This window comes from Pezoporus wallicus, unplaced genomic scaffold (genome assembly GCF_028554395.1).
Source record: "Pezoporus wallicus isolate ANWC-B61680 ecotype Strahan unplaced genomic scaffold, APGP_CSIRO_Pwel_v1 contig_3952, whole genome shotgun sequence".
Taxonomy (NCBI): domain Eukaryota; kingdom Metazoa; phylum Chordata; class Aves; order Psittaciformes; family Psittacidae; genus Pezoporus; species Pezoporus wallicus.
Genome location: NW_026635034.1, coordinates 8,895,998 through 8,917,252, shown reverse-complemented (window position 1 = coordinate 8,917,252; position 21,255 = coordinate 8,895,998). Strand labels below are relative to the sequence as shown.

At 44.4% G+C, this 21,255-nt stretch overlaps 1 protein-coding gene across 3 annotated transcripts in view; it reads right to left on the bottom strand.

Annotated features, from left to right (window-relative positions):
- Positions 1-17,346, bottom strand: part of MAPK6 (mitogen-activated protein kinase 6) — a 28,761-nt gene extending 11,415 nt beyond the window's left edge. Inside the window, exons 1-2 of one of the 3 annotated variants that reach the window (XM_057397564.1) lie at positions 17,149-17,346; positions 6,950-7,087 (exon numbers count right to left, since the gene is read on the bottom strand). The gene's annotated coding sequence lies outside the window, so the exon portion shown is untranslated. Of the gene's footprint in view, positions 1-2,888; positions 3,042-6,949; positions 7,088-17,148 lie in introns of those variants that run through there. The other 2 variants (XM_057397574.1, XM_057397556.1) reach the window with 2 other exon arrangements.
- Positions 17,347-21,255: the final 3,909 nt, after the last annotated feature.

Genomic DNA, 21,255 nt, shown 5'->3' with positions numbered 1-21,255 from the left:
ATCCTTGTCTACACAGTAAAATCCTGCTTCTAAGCTAATGCCACACCTACACCCATCTTCTTCACATTAAAGACACGCTTCTTCCACTACACCCGTTGCATCTCTCACTTAGCACAGCCCTCTGCTCTCATGCTATAGTTCCTTCGCTGCCATCACCCGTGACCTGGCCCCCCTGCCATGACTGCAGCTCCCGGAGCATTGCCTGTGCCAGGGAAGCTGCTGAACTAGTTTCCCCATCATGAGTTAATAGCAAACAGACATTTAAGACAAACAGTCCTGGGGACCAGAAGCAGACAGGAGGGAGGGAAAATAAAAAGTTAACTCCAAACTTTCTTCCACTCTAAGATAATAGTTATTTAAAGGGTAATCAACCAGAAGAAATCAAGGCTTTCCTCAAGCCAAAAGTGAGCTCAAAATAACATATTCTTCTTTGGGTTGTACTGAGATTTTTCAACTTGGAAAATAATGAGGTGGTTTTTAAAAATACTACTATTTACAAAGAGTGACACCAACACCTGTTCAGTTTATACACTTTCAGTTTCAATGAAAGTCATAACGGTCAGTCCAACTGTCTGTCTTGAAAATACACACTAAAACAAACATGACAAACTGCTCTTTAGTTGTGCTCTGACCACCTGGACTATAGTATCAAGAAAAAGAGGGATTTATAACCCCAATGCCTGCTGAACAGGCTATTCACACAGGCACTTCTGTTTTCATTTAGCCTAAACTGTCACCTTCCCAAAACTACCGTTTTGTGTAAGCAATACTTTCATTCCTTCCTCCCACAAAGTTTAAAGAGGGAAACACAAAGACACTAGTTTCTTAAGTGCTTTACAACTATGCTTTTAAAACTGGTTCTTGGGAGAAGGCAACTGAAGTGACCCACAGAAGGGCTGTCATCTTTGACATTATCCCTAGTGCTGGCAGACATCATCACACTCGACTGGCTTCATGCATTATGCAAACAGCCCCTTCAATTCGAGCTCAACTTCTGCACGTGGATTTATCACAGTTTTCAGGAAACAGGATGTACACTGAAACACAGTCAAGTATGAGGCGTTTACTTTTCCAGATACAAATAAGACAGACAGATACCAGTTAATCTGATTATGCAGACCACATAATGATCAAATCATTACTCACAAGACAAAGACCAAGAATGACTAATGACATATTATACAACCTGCCAAGTACTATCCCTTTGACTATAAAAATACGGGGTGCAGAAGTATTTTTTTAGATCAGCCACGTTGCAGTCAGTAGGCAGAGTGAGTCACCGTCCAACTCACCAAACTGCTGCTTTTCTACAGCCTCCTACTTGCTCCCCACACTGTTTAGGGAACTCTGTGCTGGCAGTCAGCAAATGTTACTATTAGTTTATAAATCTTCTGAGGGCTCTGTAAAAGCACACAAAAATCCACTGCGTTTTTCTGTATCAGAAATAAAAGTAGTTTGGTTCTGCCTTCGGATAATTCAATGAAAACTCACCACTGAAGAAGCCTATCATCAGCTAAGCACATCCTTCTGCACATCGGCAGATCTGCTACCGTGTGCTGTTCCACTGAACAGTTACCTAGTCAAGAGCAAATTAAGGATAACAACCACACTGCAAGGACTGAGCCTGAGAGAGGCTGAAATGAAAGTTCCTGCTTCAGCTTTACAGCACACGTTTTCTGCAGCTGATTACCAAACAAAAATCTACCTCTGCTGTAAGCCTGGAATTTGTAACTGGTTTATGAACTGTCACAGTGTTATTTTTACACATACACATATATATATATTCATACATACATTAAAAAAAAGCTTGTTGGCAAAAGCACTTTTATCAACGTTTGCATGAGCCGTATGATAACACGTCAACCACCGTTTCTTTTTCCATGAGTTAACTTCACTATTGTCAGGCTGATCTAAAATGGCACTGAATTAACCAGATACTCATCATACAGAGCCAAAGCGTGTGCCTTTGCCTGCCTAGCCAAGGGTACCTGTTCTTCCAAACCCCGATACTCGAGCAGCCTCCCTTCAAGCTATTTTCATCGGGCGTTTCAAGCTACTTATGGGAAGTATTCAGTCCCTTTTTCCACAAAAGGCGCTGGAGGTTACAGGGAGCCTGCGGGCGCGCTGGCTGCAGGAGCCGGCGGTACCTGTCCCCATGCCTTCCGGCACGGCGGCTGCAGAACAGCGCCCAGGGCCCCGCGGGGAGCCGCCGGCGGCACCCAATTCAGCAGCAAAACTTCCGCAGACTTGGCAGAGCCGGGCCCGCCGCCAGCCCGCAGCCGTCCCGGCAGAGGACATCCTTCCTCCCGCCGCCCCTCCGGGACGGGACGGCTTCGCCTGCCAGCGCCGCTCCTCCGAACACCGGCGAACGCTCAGGCAGAGGGGACCCTCGCCCGCCTTGCCCGGGGCCACGGCGGGGAAAAGGGAGCATCAGCCCGGCCCCAGCCGCACCGCCCTCGGCCAGCGGACCCGGCAGTCCGCCGCAGGCGGAGCCCTACCCCCTACCTTCAAACGCCCTTCAGGGCGCCGCCGCCGCCGGGCCCGCTCCGGCGGGAAACCAACCCTCAGGGCCCTCGGGGCCGCTGGCAGCGCCCCGCTCGCAGCACCGCGCGGCCGCCCCCGCCCGCCCTGCTTGCGGCCGCTCGTCCCCCTCAGCCCCGTGGCCGCCTCTGCCCCCGGGCGGCAGCCGCCGCAGTGCGGAGAGGCCGGGCCAGGCCCCGGCGGAGCAGGGGAAAGGGGGTGACGCGGACCGCAGCGGGCCGGGGGGCGCCGCCGTCCATCGGGAGGGAACAAAGCGCCTTTGTGCGGCGGGGCCGGGCCCGCGTGTGCAGCGGCCCGAAATCCCCCTCTCCCGCCGCCCACCTCGCCGCCCGCCCCGCCGCACTCACGGGCCTTCCCAGGCTCATCGGGGGCTGCGCTGCTCACACGGCCAGGCCCCGCGGCCCCACCACCGGCTCCCGCCCGGCGCCCGCCCGCCTCGCCGCAGTTGCCGCTGCCGCAGCCGCCGCCATGTAACCCGGCGCGGAGGGCAGGGAGGGGCGGCTCCGACGGCGGCTCCGCCTTCGAGGGGCGGGGAGCAGAGCGGCGGGGCGGGGGAAGCACAGAGAGCCCGGCGGGTCCGGCGCCGCACGCCTGTGCCGCTGTCGTCCTCGAGTCCTGGCCGCCCTATGGAGGCCGAAAGAGCACCCGACCCCTTCCCCGGTGCTTGTGCCCCAGGGCCACAGCAGGACACCCTCTCGCTGAGCAGTCACCTCAGAGCCTCGCCTGTCTTCATGGGACATGGCTGCTCCAAGCAGCCCCTGTGTCCAGTTAGAGGAATTCGGCACTTTCAAAGAACAGTTGAGCCAACAACTTCAAAGAAAGGGGCCTAGTGGAGGGGTACGCGCTGCTGCTGGACTTAACATAAGTTAGAGGCTTACAGATGCGAATGGTGGCCCGTTAGTACTGCAGTGATGCTCTAAAGCTTCAAGTACAGTTGCTGCTTCCTCCACCTATTTGATCTCTGCTGCCTCCTGACAGCTTTACCTAGGGTCAGGCCTGCGCTTTTGAACCCCCCAAGTCCATCCTGAGCCCAGGCAAGGCCACACTCGGCAAGGCCTAGGGCTTTGCCTCAGTGTTTCCCTTGGCCACAACACAGCATAGAATCATAGAACGGTTTGGATTGGAAAGGACCTTAAGATCATCCAGTTCCAACCTGCCTGCATTGGACATTGCCCCCACTAGCAGGAGAGGTGATACTTGATAACACAGCGCTGTGCTGATAGCACACATGCAGAAGTCACTAACTAATCTAACACTTTACAGCAGTTGGTAATTTATAGTCAGCTAACTGTGCTGCCAACAGCGGAGAAAAGTCAGAGACAAAGTTGCAGTTCTTCTGCCCACCCAGCAAAAGAGTTGGAAGATTACAGTACTGGCTGCTCCAGAAGGCTGTATTTAAATACAGCCTATAAAGAAAACAAAACTGCAGGAGTGCATATTTGGAAGAGGTAATGTTAGGACGGCAAGCAGAGCCAAGCCACAGAGGGGTATTTACTTGCATTAAAGAAAGAGATTTGGGACTCAAAAAAGGCAGGAGCAGCAGTGGTTGTTTGTCTAAACCCAGAGCTATTTAGTTAATTAAAGAATCCTTCCACCCATACGAAGTATTTTCATTATGAGAGGCAAAAGAGCTGATCCTAGGGTACTGCAGTAAGAAAAAATTTCTATATAACTTTGCAACAGCACCTAGAGAGCCCATCATCATATGCATCCATTGGAACTATTTGCCAGTTCCCACACTGCCATTTCAGTCAGGTGGAGAAGTTGCACATACATGGAGTTTGCCCTGCAGCAGCCCACACTGTTTAGGAAACATGGAGGAGCCTTGGAGGAAGTGGCACACTTTCTTGTCTGGGTAGCACACACTCACTCATAAATCTCACATAGTCCAGAAGTACCACCATTTGGGTGACTTCCTAATCAATAAATCAAGATCTACTTTCTTTTCTTCCCACCCCCCAGTTATTTTCTGCAATTCTAAGAGTCTGTGATAGGATCCAGTGAATGAGATCCTTCGGATTTAGAGGAAAATCATGCAAAAAGGGGATGCAGCAATGTTACTTGTCTTCAGCCTCACTGTAGAATTACAATGCCTGTCAGAGTTGCTCAGAATTTAATTGTGTATCACATGGCAACATATAGCTATCTAATCCAACAAATTGCTAATCTGTTATCAGATTTTTAATATCCTATTGATTAGGCTATAAATTATTGCATCAGATTGTTTCCGCATTCCCCAAAAATGCCATTACATAGCACACAGATGATATGCTATGTGATACCAACCCATTCTAAAGCATTTGCAGATACTAGCTCAATAAAGTGCAGAGTAAGAAAAGAGCTGGACTTTGAAGGTCATAAAGCCCAGCAGTTAAAAAATAATTAGAAGTGAAACAGTGATTCATTTATTGTATTAAAGTTGAAAAAGATCAAACAGTAAATTCCAATGTAATATTTCAGTCTTGTGTGTTACTTGTGTCTTAAAAGATAATGAAGTATTTTTAAGTGTCCACACCCATTATGATTGGCAAGGGAAGAAAGATTTGGAGGCTGTTTGAAAAGGTTGCCCAAGGTGACTTGGCAGCTCCAGGCTTTTTTTTTTTCTCAGTTTCACTGCTTTGCTGGGCTTTTCTGCGGGAACTCTTTGTTTTCTGGCATTATGCAGTTCTCTCTCATGATTCCAGGTATTTTCAGAAAAGGCTCAACTTAAGTGCATAGCTCACATCCAGCAGCCTCCACCTCCAGTGAAGATGAAGCTATCTAAGGTGACACCTGGTTCTTGGACTGTCCTGCAGGATCAGTCCCCTGAGCAGCTGAATTTGCTAAGACACAAAGGGGAAGACTGGCAGCAGACAGTACCCGGGATGCCTGCTGGACCACTCCTGCTTGACTTACATGTCCTCCCAGAGGAAGGGAGATGTATCCTAGGACACATTTTTAAGGACTGACCATGCTTCTTATCAAAGTCTAGGATTTTTTTTGCATGGGTATAGGGATGATTTTAGACAGAAAATGCAACTTATTAAAGGGGATGGGCAGAGGTTCAAGTAACACTCAATTTCTGCTGCCTCCCTGGCCTGCGCATGCTTACCTGTGTTCTACAGGGTGATATGGGCCCTGAAGTACAATTTGGTTCTCCTGGCACAACGCCCAAGAGTCTGAATAGATTGGTTGAGTCTCTAACTGCTACCTTAACTGTGTTAGGCAGAGCCTTTACAAAGCACTTGCTCTTCCAGCTTACAGTTGCATAGTGCTGATGTTCACCACAAACAGATAAATTGGAGTTTCACTGACAGCCCAACTTCACTTCTTGTGCACCTCCAATTCCTGGACTATAGGACTATAACCTTCCATACTGGACATAGGGGGGTTTTATTTGTTCTTTTTGAAACTCAAGCACATTCTCCTAACAAATGCTCTCTGGGTTTGTAGACATGAAAGCTTTCCCAATAAATCTTAAAGCATACTTCATGCCAGCATTATTAGCAGGTAACCGCACAGAAGCTGACATCTTATAAATTTTGATATCTAAAAAATTTTGGGTTTGTTTTTTTAGTTGAAGTCTGCTTGATGGTAACCAAAGCTACCTGGACACAGACAGCATGCTATCACCTCATTTGCACTCCCTTGGTGGAACTAGCTTTGTTCGAGCAAGATTTGTATCGTCTACATTCTGATCAGGAAAGAAGCTAGGACGATGTTAGGGGACTTAGAAGAAAGGAAAAGGCAAACCCTCAGATCTTCATCCCTGTGTGAAACAATAGGAAGACTGGAAAAGAACAGACCATTAACAGAGAGCAGTTCAAACCAAAAGCAGCAAAGTAGGAAGGGCAAATGAAGGTGGAAAAAGAAAGTAATAGAAGATATTCAACTTTGAGGTGAGAAATAAATGGATTCTGTGACATACTTTGGAAATTCTGTGAATCTGCAGGAAAAAAGTCATTAAACGCTTAAACCAGAACAAGTCATTCTTCCCCCCTTGGTAGATCATCAGCAAACTAGGACACTTGGTACAGCTAGCTGCATGCAGGCTCCCCACTTAATATCACACATCTTCATTAAGTCAGACAATTCCATTGCCTACATTTTCTATGTCTTAGCCAACATTTTGCACAGAAGACATAGCAACTGCCTAGAGCAGTAGTTTGCAAAGCCATAGCAATACTGGGAGAAGAGAAAAGCTTAGAAAACTTGCCTTGTAGGTGGGTCATCACTGAAAGCATCAGCCCTCTTTGTGAAATTCACTTGAAGGGCTGGAGCTCTCCCAGATTTCTCAGCTTTTCATTAATTCCTCATTAGTTAACCTTGTACACAGATATCTGTCAGTATTTCATGCACAGAATAGCAAACACATAGAAAAAGATTACCAGGGTAGGCAATTAAGGCAGTATGTGTTAGGTTTAATCACCTTTTAAAGCATGACTAGTACCAACGTTTTCACACTTGGGTTCTCCAAGTGACCTGAGTTGCTTCTAACTTCCCAGTGTGGGACACAGGAGGTGTGCTGGAACCAGGCTGTAGATCCAGTCAGTGGATAAATCTACAGCTGAAAAACATTCCACAGAAAGAGGAAAAGGGTTGTTGTGACAAGGCAAAGCATAGGATGAGTTGGAAACAAGAAGCACCAAATGTTTTTTCCCAGCACAACAGAATTTTGTGTGCAACAGTTATGCCCTGTTCAGATCTGCAGGAAGACACTGCTCTCATCCCCACCTCCAACAGACAAAATGAAGTACTTAGAACACATCTGCCCACTGAAGTGGCACCAGAGCAATTGTCTAAGGCACCTTTGTGCTAGTTATTGCATTGGCTGCAGTGCTGCTAGAGTTGTAAGGCAGCATATTACTGTACAGGTATTATTTAAGTATCTGTAATACCGTGAGTACTCCAATGTGGAGAGATGCCCTGGAAGCAGGGTTGGGTGCTCTCAGCAAAAAGTGCATTTGATTTTGGATCCCTACTGGAACATATGTCACCTCTTGAACAGAAGTTACAAGGGCCCAATGATGGATTTATGTAGAACAATTATATGGTTTTGTAAAACTGTTGCATTTAATGGCAGAACTATACATATTGCTATGTAGAACTGTTCTTGTTCATTCCTACAGAGCGGTAAACCCTCCTACAAGCATCATTTTGACTTCTATTGCATTGCAGAGATAAAACCTCTGCTGTGCAACTGTAAATACAGCTGGTGCTGCAGAGCTTGTCATTTACAGAGGAAAAAATAATTAAACTAGCATTCACTAACATTTTCACCAACACCAGGATCCTCTTGAAATACATTTACGGGGGGCAAAACTAAATACGAATACATGGGCATCAGATAATTCATTGCTTTAACAACCTGAGGCTACAAAACTTCTACGTTTCAAATAGCAACAAATGTTATCTACGATCTTACAAGGGGAGAAAGGAGGTGCAGTGAGTTAAGGCATTTCAAACACTTTCAAATATTATTTTACAATAACCTACATATGAGCGGCATGGCTAGAAGTGAATCTTTGTCAGCCATCAAGAGGATGATCCGTTGCTGCCATGAGAAACTTAGGGTTGGAAAAGCAATACTAATTGGTTATAGTGGAAGAGTGTCCGACCTCTTCTGCTACTTAGATTTGTACCCTGTAGAGGCCTTCATGAGTGGAACATGGACTCCAATCATGCCTAGGCACCTGCAGGACTCTGGTACATCTTATAGCAATTTGTGAAAACAGGATGAAACAGGCTGGACTGGGAGACACATTAGGAAATCTCATCTTTGTGACTGCTCAGGCAAAGGTCATCCTCCATTCACTTTACCCCGCACACAGTGGTCTCCAACATGCCAAAGCTCATGGATACAACAGTTTCACAAGCAAGCAGCATATTGGATGGCTAAAGATCAAGAGACAAGAAGCACGGTGACAGCAGGGTCAGGGCAGGCCAGTGGGAAGCCGATGTGAGCGCTGTTGCTCAGGGTGCGTTTTGTCTATGGCCAACATGCTTTTTCAGGATTCCCAAAATAGCACTTATCATAAACAGCAGATTCACTGGGGAGTGCACTGCTTCACTTAATGCCTCTTACTGTCCCTGTCAGGCTCCTACCCCAGTGAGTCTCCTGAAGCTAAAGAGATGGAAAACCTAAGAAATACCAAAAAGTAGAAACTTTTTATAGAACATCTACCATCAAATTATATGTCAAAAACTCAGCAGCACAGAAGCTGCCTTGAGTCACTTCTGTTATACCTTCAGACATCAAACCCCAAAGTTTTTATTTTGTTAACAAACTTTGGAACCATCTCTTGTCCCTTAATGCTTTGTAACATTTTCTCAGCACATGTTGCGCTATCTACTTCTAAAGATTTTTCTACAAAGATATGGGATTATTAAATTCCCCATATTCCCCAACCCCATTATATCTTGGCTTTCATTAAGATTTTCTAGGACATTTCAGGTTTTCTCAACAGTTTTGGGACACTTGCTTGGAGGGAGTACATTTCCAAACTGTTTGTTTTCTCATGAAAACTGGGTTTTGCCTGTGTGCCAGAATCAGGAGACATTTTATAAATAGCTTTGGACAGATGACAGGAAATGATGCAAGATCTCAGGCCACTCCACAGAGGCCAACTGTCTGAAGTGCTCAGGAAAGAGGGACTTGCACCATTGACTACTACACAGGGAAGAAAAGAAGCACAGAAGCATAATTTACTACAGAGGGTATCAGGCTTATGAAACACAGGATCTCTCTATCGTATTACAGCTCAAGCAAAAAGCTTGCAACTACACTACAATGAAAACCAGGAAAATTGAATGTTCCTCTGAAGAGGAAAAACTGACCAGAATTGTCTAAACATGCTTTGTCTTTTACTCTCAAGGAGGAGCTTTCCCCTCCTAACACACTTATAAATGCTAACACATGCATTGGAGATTCTCCAGACACTGACTGGTGCCAGCCACTGGGATCATCTTCTTACCTTGGCATTTCCCATCAGCTTCAGCAAAGGCCTTCCAACTCAAACTGCTTTAAATGGGCTCCAATAATAGCTCCAATAATAACTGTGTAGAAGTTAATCTGTGTCTATTCATCTGATCTCAAGAACTATCTGTTCGTATTCACAGTAGTAATACAGAATTGAACATCAACTCACTGTCTCATTTTGTTTCTATCAGCTTCCATAAAGATAAAGCACAGTAATTTAACCTCAAATAACTGCTTTATTTGGAATAGGAGCAAACTCTCAGCCTTCTTAAGTCCATGTCAAAATTCTCAACAGATTTAATTTAAATGCAGTGACTCTGGCCTTCTCCCCCATTACCAAGTTGCCTCCTCTTCCTAACAGCAATAAGCACCTCTCAGCCCACTCCTTACCACACTTTCACACTGCTGACTGAACAGAGTGATATACATGTAAGACTACAAGTATTAGTGAGAAATAGATAGTGTACCTCCCCAGCAGATGTGCTTTTGAGTCATCCAGTCCAGCGTGTGATGCATTTAAATCCTCTATGTTCCCACACTGCAGTTAAGCATTGCGTGGGGCTAGAGGAGCTGGCCTCAAAGCAGCCACATTCATTGTCATAACCAGCCACAGTGCTTTCTCCCACGGACCCAGCATTGTGGAGGCTAGCCTGAGACGTCTGCTGAGATTTCACTTTAACAGACAATGGTATATCTGACCCTTCTCGTGACCTATACCTCAGAAATATCCTGCTCTCCAGAGTGGATGGTTTCTACCCATCATTTGTAAGCTACATGTTCCCATGGCAGACAGAAAAGCCTAGAAGCCTTCCTACCTGTGACAGGAGTAAATAATACACCACACATTTTTTGACCTTTTGTACTAACTGATTTTACCCATGATCTACATCTCTGTAAGTCTAAAGAACTTATTTTTTTTTTTCATTAAAGACATTAAATCTGATGAAATCTTTGTTGTTTTAAAAACATAAGATTTATTACCTCTATTTTTATTATGTCTCTTAGAGGTACAACAGTGCTGAAACTGGGCCATCCCAAACTTTCTTGGCTAAAGGCTGTACAAACAGAAATGGAATACATCTGTCCATGCATACAGTGCAGGACATAAAAGCAAATCCACTTGTTAGCAGGTGTTCACACACTGCATGTGTGCAAGAGAGAAGGCTATAAGTGAATGTGAAGAAAGCCCCTGTAGAGCTCAACAAGAGCTCCAGTGCCTGAGATCCAGCTCTCCTTAATGACCACAAGCATAAAACCTCCCAAAATTGTAAACACAGACTGCATTCTTTTCTGCACTTGGAAAGAGATCTTGTATATCTTTTTTGCTTCTTGACCTAAGAGAAAATGTGTCTCACATGCCTCTTACTGCACTGCTGTGTAGCTGCCTCCGCAGAGACACGCTCTTCTTGTCAAGGGCCCCTGCAGACTGCTTCTCAAAAGTAACTCCATAGATTACCCTGGTGCTGAGGAATCAGAGAAGCAGTCCTAAAACCAGAAAGTGATCTTGTAGAGGTAAACTGTATAGTTATGTCTAAAGGTTTTTTCCATTATTTGAAATGTGAGATTTACTTTGCAAGTGAGCTGGAATTAAGAAAGATAAAGAGGTAGAGAAACCTTCTGCTTTTCAGTGCATCAGCATTTTCTTATCTTCAGCATATCTCTAAATTGTTTTCAATCGCATTCAGTGGAAAACTGTTCAAAGAAAACTTAAAGAGATTACATATACATATAAAGCTGTATTTTATGACAAGGGAAAGCTGTTACTCCCTCATTCTTTGTGGTTTATGAAGCCCTGGAGAACCATTTAAGCCTCAGTTAAAATAAAATCAATTCCTGGTAAGCCTATTTTAGTAAACACAAAAAGTTGCTAACCATTATCTCAAATTTCTCTGTATTGTTTAAACTGGACACTCCCAAAACAAAAGCAATCAGATGATTCAAAGAAAAGGAGTTTCAACCTTTAGATCAGCTCTAATTGCAATACTTGGTTCTCATGATTGCAGCAATTCAACAGACTCCAACATGATCATAGGGTTCATGTATGCTCCATGACATTGCCCTATATGTGGTTCCTATCTGTAATCTGATGTATCCAGTGGCTCACAGCACCACAAGCCAACTGAACGACCATTCTGTTCCCTTGTATCCATTATCACAGAAGTTAGGTGCACAAATCCGTTCACTTGTGTTCAGTAGTGGGAGACTTTGTGACAAGGTGATGCTGCACAGTAGAGATCCCAGTCACTCAAATCAGTGGCTTTAGCCACTAGACAACAGTGGGCAAACCCTTCCTGGTAGCCTATGTCCTGAAATGGTGGCCTAGAGGGGCAAGACTGCAGCTCACAAACCTCTCAGCTTTTCCTTGCAATTAACTTTTCCAGGACAGACAGCCTCCCTGGCTACAAACTGCCTTGGAAAAGATATATCCCAGAAATCCAGGAGGACATGAGTCTTAGCCCTCGCTTTCAGAGTCGAACCATCCTGCTGGGGCTGGACTAGGAGTCTCATTGCTGCTGCCCAAACCATCCTGCTCCAAGGGCAGCTCCAAGGAGGACTTAACACTCTCAAGCCTGTCTGTCAGAGATGCTTCACAAACACTTCACAAGACAGCACAATATTCATCAAAACCAAGGTGGTGGTTTCCTCTCAATCCAACAAAGGTTTCAAGATGTCAGCTATTTTTTTTTCCTGACAGACTACCCAAGCTGGTATTTCCACAGCTGCATGAACTGCCTAAATGCTTCCTAGAAGAACAGACGAAAGTAAGATTATTATGGTTTGCGATAATTTTGCTGTTTAAATAATTAAGGCAATTCATTTGCTTGTAGATTCAAGGACTATGTACAATTTGAGATCAAAGTACTACCCTGTACCCGATGTTTATCATCCTAGGTCCAATGACATTTGTTAGTAAACAATACAAGTGTAATCATTGCTAGGCGATAGTAAATCAGTGGCAAGGCTTGAACAGGCTGTTGTCAAGTAGGAAAACTTCAACCAAGAACCTGCGGTGCCTGCTGTAATCAAGTGAAACAGCAGGGTAGTAATGGAAACTTTTGAACCTTTTCACACAGAGGAACAAGATTTATCTTCCTGATTGCCCTGATGTTTCAGATAGCAGGAGAACATGGGAATATGGGCCTTAATGTCAGTTTCTTTGACCTTTGAAGGGAACTCCATGTGACATGACAATCACAGTAATCAGAACAAGCTCTATCTGCTCTGATACAGCTTTACTGCATGAGCAGATACTCCTTTTTCCACTTGCAAGTGCTCAGCCCTCTGCTTCATTCATTGCGCAAGACAAACAGTGCTCACCTGATTAGCAGTAATTGGATACCAGACAAAATAAAATCAGTGTACTGCCCTATGTCTTATTCGTCACATATTGCCCCAGTCTAAAGACAGAACCACCAGGGTTTAAGGGCTTTGCATATACCCATTAAATTAATTTCTACAATCTGCAAGAACATCAGGGTATTAGCATTTCCACTTTCCTGAACTGAGCCACAAAGATCAAGGTCGCAGTAGCCCTTAAGAGCAGATACATTAAACATTATTAGACTGAATTTTGCAAGGGATTGGTACTTTATTCCACTGTTCAACTTTCCAACCCACTTTTCAAAGTGATTGGTACTTCTTGCAATAAGTGCAGATCCCCAAAGCTCTGAATTCTCATTCTTTGCAAGTTATTCTAGGCTTTGTTTAGGCAGTTGTGATTTTCCCCATCACCAGAAGCCCTGAGTAGCTGTGCTTGTATACCCCAAGTAGCTGTGTTTGCAAACCCTCCATGCCAGCTTTGCCACTCCTAGTCATCTAGTTTATCCAAGTCTCCTTCCATTTCCCAATTTCTCTCTTTTTTTTTTCTTCTCCTCCTTTTTTCCCCCCTCATTTTTTTACAAGCTTTTTCTCCCACCATATTCCTGAAAAATTTCCTATTTTGTCCTTGCTTCTATCAGGTAGCTACCTCCATCTTCCTAACTGGAGCCAACAGGAGCCGGTAAAGCAGTGCACAGGAGGAACAGTCCACTTCTATTCAATTTAGATGCACAAACCCAACACAGCCTGCAGTAGCCTTGGATGCAGTCACAGGAGAACTTTCAGAAGTGGACTGGGCAGGAGCACACCCAGGAGCGACAATATGGGGATTTACCTGCTACCGCATTTATCCAGCCTGCAAAACGCGAGGTCTCCAGTTCATAGACATCAAGAGAATTTCCACAAGGATAAAATGTGCGTCTTTGAGTGTGGATTTCAAGAGTGCTTTCCTTTTCTGGAATAGGCAAGGGCCATTTAAGAGCCTTTTTTTTGCCTGATTTTAGGTAGGATAAAATCAATGCTTTCCTTCATGCCAGTTCTCATAAAACAACAAAGTATTTGAGCTAAACATTCCAGTAAAGCTCAGATTTGGAAATACAGTTGTCACAAAAATGTTTCCATCCAAAGAATTAGCCATCAGCAAGATCATGGTCTATTGAAACTGAGGCAAGCACTAAGACCAAGGCACACAAGAACTTCCCAGCCTTGCCCAAGTCACCAAGAGGTGTACTGCTCGCACTTGTACAGCCCCTCTCCATCATTGCTTCTCTTCCTGGGCAAAGGAATAGGGACATTCACACCCTCTCCACTCCCAGGAGGAGGTACCCAGAAAGCTAACATAGGCTGCATCACCTCTCTGGGCAGCCTTCTCCTGACATCTCTGGGGCTGGAAAGCCACTAGCTGTCAGGGAAGATGGTGGTGAAAGGGTCTTCCTACACAGGAATGCACTAGGGGGGAGGTGGACCAGACAGCTTCTGAGAAAGATATGGTCCTATCAGTGTTCTCCCTGTGATGAGAGGTTTCTAGGAGGGCACAGGGAACCCCTACAGGGACACTTGCTGCTGGGCCCTGTTCCAGCTTCTTTTCACCTTTGTGAAGGTATTTTGGGAAAAGGGTCTCAGCAGGGGAAAGCAGAGGGCTGGGCTGCTTCCTGTAAGGAAATATCCCACTCTCCAGGACAAGGCTTCTTCTATTATCTTACTCTGATGCACAGTCACACAGCCTCTCCTACCACCCAGGAGGCCTGCAGTTACATGGAGAGGCCCAAGATCAGGGGAATGCAACAGTGAAGGAGGTGAGGAGATAAGTACTTAAATAATCTCCACCATTAGCTTCTCTGTAATGTCAGTTTTTGGCTGGTTGGAGGGATGGACAGAAACCGCACGTAACTGTGTGCAGGGGATGGGGACAACAGCAACATCAGCCTGAATTTCTGGTGGTTACAGAGGCTGTAATTTATTTTTATTCTCACTGAATCCTGTGTGAAAAGCATTTCAATACCTGCCCTACCCCCAGATCCTGCCATGAAAAACTAGATCTCAAGAAGCTGTTTCCCAGTGTGCCAAATTCAGGTTTCAAGGCTCTGTCTGACAGTTTCACGAAGACAGCATTAACTTCTGACTGAGCATAAGCAACCAGGTCACTGAACACCAGGAGTGCATGACAGTGCCCCAATGCCTTGTCTGGGTCAGATGTGCTTTTCAGAGCCCCCATCTGCAGAGCCTGTCCCACCCCTCCATCCTTCAGCAGCCAGCCATGGGGCACCCACTGCAGTGGGGTGCTTGCTCACCTGCAGCAGGCACAATCTAGTAACACATCCCAAATCCACCCTTCTGTTCTTTAAAATAGACTTTTATTTATACTGCTGGTGGTGGCAGAAAATAGCCCAAGTCCCCACTGCACCTTCAGTTACATTTTACCATGTGCAGACCTGAAGCTCTGAGGCTCCTCTCCCTCTGCAGAGCGAACACAGCACTTGCAGGACTAAAGCTATGCTTATATAAGCTCCAGAGAATGCCAAGTTGAACGTCTGACAGAGGAAAAACTTCTGCTAAAACCCTATTTTTTGTCTTTTCGAGAGATCTAATCTATCGTCTGTGCATTCCTGACCTTCGGAAAGTATTTTCATCTCACACGTTAAGTATAACAATCCTCTTACCAAGGGAACATTTTGTTAGAGCTTTAAATTGGGTTACGTAAATTATTTGTAGTTCTGACAGCAGGTTTCTCTTCCGTCCACAGGGACAGTTACGAGATCGCTACAAGGTTCAGTCGTAATCACTGCAGATAATCATCTGAAGGGACTGTTTGAAATGAGATCTAATCTGGGGGATATGCTACAAGTTTACCAAGGCTTTTTATAAAAGCAGCGTTTTTGCCAAGTAATTTGCAATACAGTAACCTGCACCAGAACTAAAAACTCCTCAGTGTGGATGGTAAATTGAGGAAAAAACCCATCTCCCACAAACTTGAGAAGGAGCAGAACATAAAGGGGAGAAAACTACATATATACATGTATAAAGGTGGTACTGAGCATGTCTCAGTCCATGAGTTTCCTCTTGCTGACTACAGTGGGAACTGCAGACAGGATCAAGCTCTTTGTTTCCACTAAGTAATTGTACAGAAAAAGCAGAGTGGAAAAAATACTCAAGAAGCAACAGCAGTACTGTTAGCATTACATCAGAGCAGTCAGTGACTGAGGAACACATTCTGTGCTCTCTTTTCACTTTTATGTCTCCCCAGCCCTTAACCAGGTGTGGTGTTAGGCACTGATTTTGAATGGAAAGAGTTCTCAGGCAGTAGAATTCTCCTGCATCACTTTCTCTTGTCACTGGTAAGGCTGATCGGGAAAAAAAGTTTCTATGGATTTCTTCAGGAGTGGGAAAAGAAGGGAATAACTTATAAATTGTGATTTATTTTTTTAAGTTTCCCATTTTATTTATGAGCTATTTAAAAACCAAAAACAAAAACCAAACCCAAAGCAATAAACCAATAGTTTATTCAAATGGAAAGCATTTTGTTTGACTTTTTTTTACTGATTTGTTAAACCAAAATAATAGAATGAAAATTTTCAAATAAAAATATGGACATTTAATTTTAAAATCTTTGTAAGAGCATTTCAGATTTTTTCCTGCCTAAGTAACAAGAGCAGTGAGTTTCATCCAGTGCTAAATATAAGCAATTGAGCAAATCCAGTAAACCTGATTTCTACACGCTCCTGCTGGCTTTAAGTCCTCCACAGAAATGGTCCAGAAACCAACAAACCCAGCTGCTCCTTCTGCAGCATGAAAGTACTCCAAGGAGGGACATTTTCAAGGAGAGAAAACCCACACACATGCACAAACACAAGAAGCATGCAAAAGGTGCTCAGCAGAGGAGGACCTTTGCCCACAAAATTTAACATCTGCTAACATTTGCAAATCTGCAGGGACTGCTTTACATTGGTATTTCCAATTGTATCGAGCTCTCATGATGGTTTATCTTTCCTTCATATTCCCTCCTTTCTCTGTTTGATGCCAAATACTTATTTTCGGCAGTCTGTACAGAGTTGTTTTATGATTTTATTAGCAGTATCTCCTACAATACTTTATCTGCAGAGAATGCAATGCATTAGTACTTCTAGGTACAATGTTAGGTATTCCTCTGAATTATCTACAGACACTGACTAATATACAGTGATTTTATTTATATAAATATACTATTATTTTGTTAATTCTCAAAGAGAGAGGTGTTTTTAAGGGTTAGTTGGAAACACTGATCTTAATCCTTTGTACTTCTTTCTCTAAACAAGCAGACCTCATAGGAGAATACACACAGATATTTAACTTACCATTACTGAAGCTATCTTTTGACTTCCTCAGTATCATTAATATTTAAGCAGAAAGAACAGAACAAACAATTATCTGAATGATACCACACCAGAACTAACAAAGTAACTTTGAAAAAGTCATCCAGAATAAGTGAGAAGGTCGACCAGAAAAGGCGAGTCAGGAATAGCTGTGCTCTGATGAGGAGGGGAAGGTTATGTTGCTGTGATATGAGTAGTGCACAGCTGTTACTCTAGTAATAATTCATCATATTAATATTTAAATGAGAGGAGGAGGAGAGCACAAGATTGTGTGTGACTCAATGGTCCCTCCCTGTCCTTAAGCAGAAAAATAGGCCACGAACACAGAAGGAGTATTAGGAGCTCTAGAGTGGGAAGGCTTGCTTTCATTACCTCATGAATAAAAGCAGGCAAACTGGTCCCTGAAGAAGTCTAGAAATTATCCTAGTTCTACTACTGCAAGTTAAATTCTGTTTCTACTCTCAGAAGCAGCCATTACCTAATGAACAAATCAATCCAGCAACCAGTGCTCCAGGTCTGTACATGGTGTTTCTTAGATTTCAGTGTATTTCCAGCAAGCTTCTATGCTTCCTGCAAAAAGCCGCCTGCGGGAGCCTGGCCTGGCAGTTCCTCACCAAGAATTGCTGAGTCGCTGCTGTACTTTGCCATTTATCTACAGACATGTTGATTAAAAACATGTCTTTAATCAGGGCTCACTTACCTCCAGGCTTATTCCATCATCTTGGCCCATCGGGGTCCCTGACATGGGTAGGCTTAGGAGACCTGAGCAGGAGCAGGAGTGGCTGCCTGCAGGAGGAGGTATGAGGAGCAGAGCCTCAGCCCTGGGGAGCCTGGGGGAGCGCTTCAGGAGGTAGAGCAGCAGCATCCAGCAAGAGCAGGCTCAGCACAAGGTGGAGGGCTGGAGGAAACAGCTGATGCAGGCATAACCCAGACAGATGTGGGTGGCATCCCTGGCAGCAGAGGCAGCCTGACCGCGCTTGGTTGCATGTAGGCTTGCACAACTTCATCCAACAATTCAATATAAACACACTTCTCACATGCTGGTTTTTTGGGGCTGGGTTTTTCTTTTTAATTCTGCCCAACTCCTCCTTGTTAGCAGAGACTGTTACTACGACACACCTGGTTGAGCACTGCCTTGTTGGCTATATAATTCCATATAGGTAATAAACATCCATTTAACTAGAGATACGGGCACAAACTCCACAAATGTCCATGAGGCTAAGTAACTAACAGTTTGTAACAGAACACATCCACAGAGAAGCGTTCAGTTCAGTGCTCAGCATGAAAATACAAGGCACACAAAGTACAACCGTTAAGAGATGCCAAACTCATGCAATAACATCGGTTCTCAGCACACCAAGGCAAATTCTTCATCATAAATTTTCTATTTGTTTTGTATTCAAGAAAAGACATTCTCCCTCTTCATTTCTTTAGCCTAATCCTTCGAAATCAGGTTTGCAGACAGCCTGAGTTAATGCTGATACTGTTTTCCGCTGACTGATACGGAGGTTTTATTTGATGCATCCTGTGTAACAGGATTCACAATATTAATAAATTACAGAAACATCTCTCATCAGATCTCCCCATATCTGTTGTCAGTGTCCCCGCAGAGTGACCATTTAAAACTGGTCTTCAGAACTTGCTACAAAGTTTTGTACATAAAGCAATATCAGACCCCTGGGCACGTTGGAGAAATGGGATCAGTCTAGAGTGCTCATGAGAGTAGATGACAAGGTCTACAGGAAAATACCCTCTTCTCTGTATCTGTAATAGTGCAGGAGAGGTTAGGCTCTTCCTCCTTGGATTTTGGGAGTGCTGGAAGAACAGGCCTACCACACTGGCTTTAATTCCTGGCACCAGCTCCACCACCACTGCTGCCTCATGTGTAAGATGGATACACAAGGTTGGAATTAGCTGTCTACCCCATTAGCACTCCCAACTGGACTCATGTTCCCAGACACATGCAGAGGAAGAAGCCATCCACCAACCCCTTGAGCTTCTGTGTCAGCCTCTAGTGACAGTTCTGGCCCCAACAAGTGTCTGATTACTGCAGGTTGAAGACTATTTGGACTCCCAAGGCAACAGCCTCACTAGTATCTCAGTAGCCAGAGGGCTCAGTCTTCAGCCAGCTAGGGTGCTGAGTAGTGTCACTGGCCACAGAAGAAAAATGCTGGAAGAAGCAGAAAAGTCCCTCAAGCAGCAAACCTCTCTTTTTATGTGAAGGGATTTGGTCTGGTCCACTGGAATACAAAATATTTGCTGCTCCCTATACTCGTAGTGTCAAACATGATGTAAGTCAGACTCCCTTTGTCCTTGTACATTCTCCTCCACTCTATATACACACATACTATTTCAGAACCAACGTCCTCCTTGTGCAAGCAGCTGTTCAGATTTCAAAGCATTTATGTACTATTGCTAAAAAATCTGCAGAGCAGCCTCCAATTTCCCCATTGGTCTTCAGCAGCCTGAAAAGGTTAGCAAGCCAAAGAGGTCTCATGACTATTCCCTCCTTCCCTTTAGTCTGCATTTTAAAAAGCAAGTGCATGAATCATAGTAATACACATTAACAAGGAGAGAAGGCTAACATATCATTTCAAACCAGAAATAAAACTGTGGATAAAGGTTGAAAAGTCTTTGCAACCACTGAATTGTTACTAGAAGGTGAATGTGTGATCAAAGATAAACGTTTTCAGGTACAGATTGGGTCAGCTGGCAGTTAACAGCTTCCATAAAGCACCACATTGCAACAGCTTTTATACTGTCTTTACAGGCAAGCATCAATTTCCAGCTTGACTTGGTGACAACCAGATCAATGTACGAAGTCTGGGGAGGCTCAGAAGCCACTGCTCAGATTTTCTCTTCTTGACTGAAGAAGTTGCTAGTTTAATCCAAAGCAATGATCTTGGTTCAGAAGAGGCTCCAGCCTCTGCTGTCAAGTACCTTTGAGGTCAAGGCTTTTCCAGGCGTTGTCCAATGTCTGCCCAAATGCCAACCACTCCAGCCTATGCTCCTTTTTTCTTCTAAAATACGATATAAACAAGGAAATAAATCCTGGCCAAGGAAACAACAGTTAATTTCTCGAGTGCCCTTGGGTGCACTTTTGTGCTGAAATTCCTCTCCTGTGGATTTGGGGGTAGCCTCTGTTCACCTTGGGGAAGTCATGTGCCAATTACAGCAGGATTGAGTACCAACTTCGAAGGCTGGTCAGCAGAAGTTAGCTCTGTTGGTGTTTCATTTCAAGAGAAGTAACCTAACTCCTGACTCAGGAGGTAGCTATCATACCATTCATTTGTTCCTCTTATAACCAAGCGTCGGGCCTGGCTGCTGCACTTGCCCTGGGAACAGAAGGGTCAGTGTGATGGGCCATGCCCTCACTGCATGCAAATTCTAATTTAACTAGTATCACTAGAGTTTAAAGGTACGACCACCAGATGCAGACTGCTGGCCCGAACATATGGTCAAACACAGCATGCACCAATGCCCAACCTTTCCTTAACCGGATAGGCTCCATTGCACAATCTTTCTAGATGGAACCAGGCAGTTGTGCTTCCTGAAGGCCACACAAGTGGACAAACTCCCCTCTGGATCTGCAAAGGAGCACTTGAGGAGTGAACAAATGCTTTCAGAACAGCTGTCTCTTAGATTCCAAGTAACAGCAGCAAGGCTTACATCGTCAAAAAAGAAGGGCAGGCTTTTTATAGTCTAAACTTTATGAAGTGATAACAATCTATTAATCATCTAACACGAAGTTTATCTACAGACAAATAGAATTAAAAATAGAGCAGGTACTTTCGTCTCCTGTTTTTTTTTTTAATTGGAATGGAAACAAAAAGAAAGCTGACAGATGAGGAAGAAGAAGGCTGCTGAAGATGCTCAGCACAAGGCTACAGCTGAGAACTGCAGCATGAGCTTCCTCAGTTATTGCATCTCCCTGATGAGAGGCCAGGTCTTAGGTACTCTCAAGTGGCCCTTTTCTGTAATAAGGATCTCAGTATTTGGCCTATTCATATTTTTATTTCTCTGCACTCAGTCCAAGAAAGCACAAGGCTTGGCATTTTACCACTGGAATCGATGCAAAGACTTCTGCCT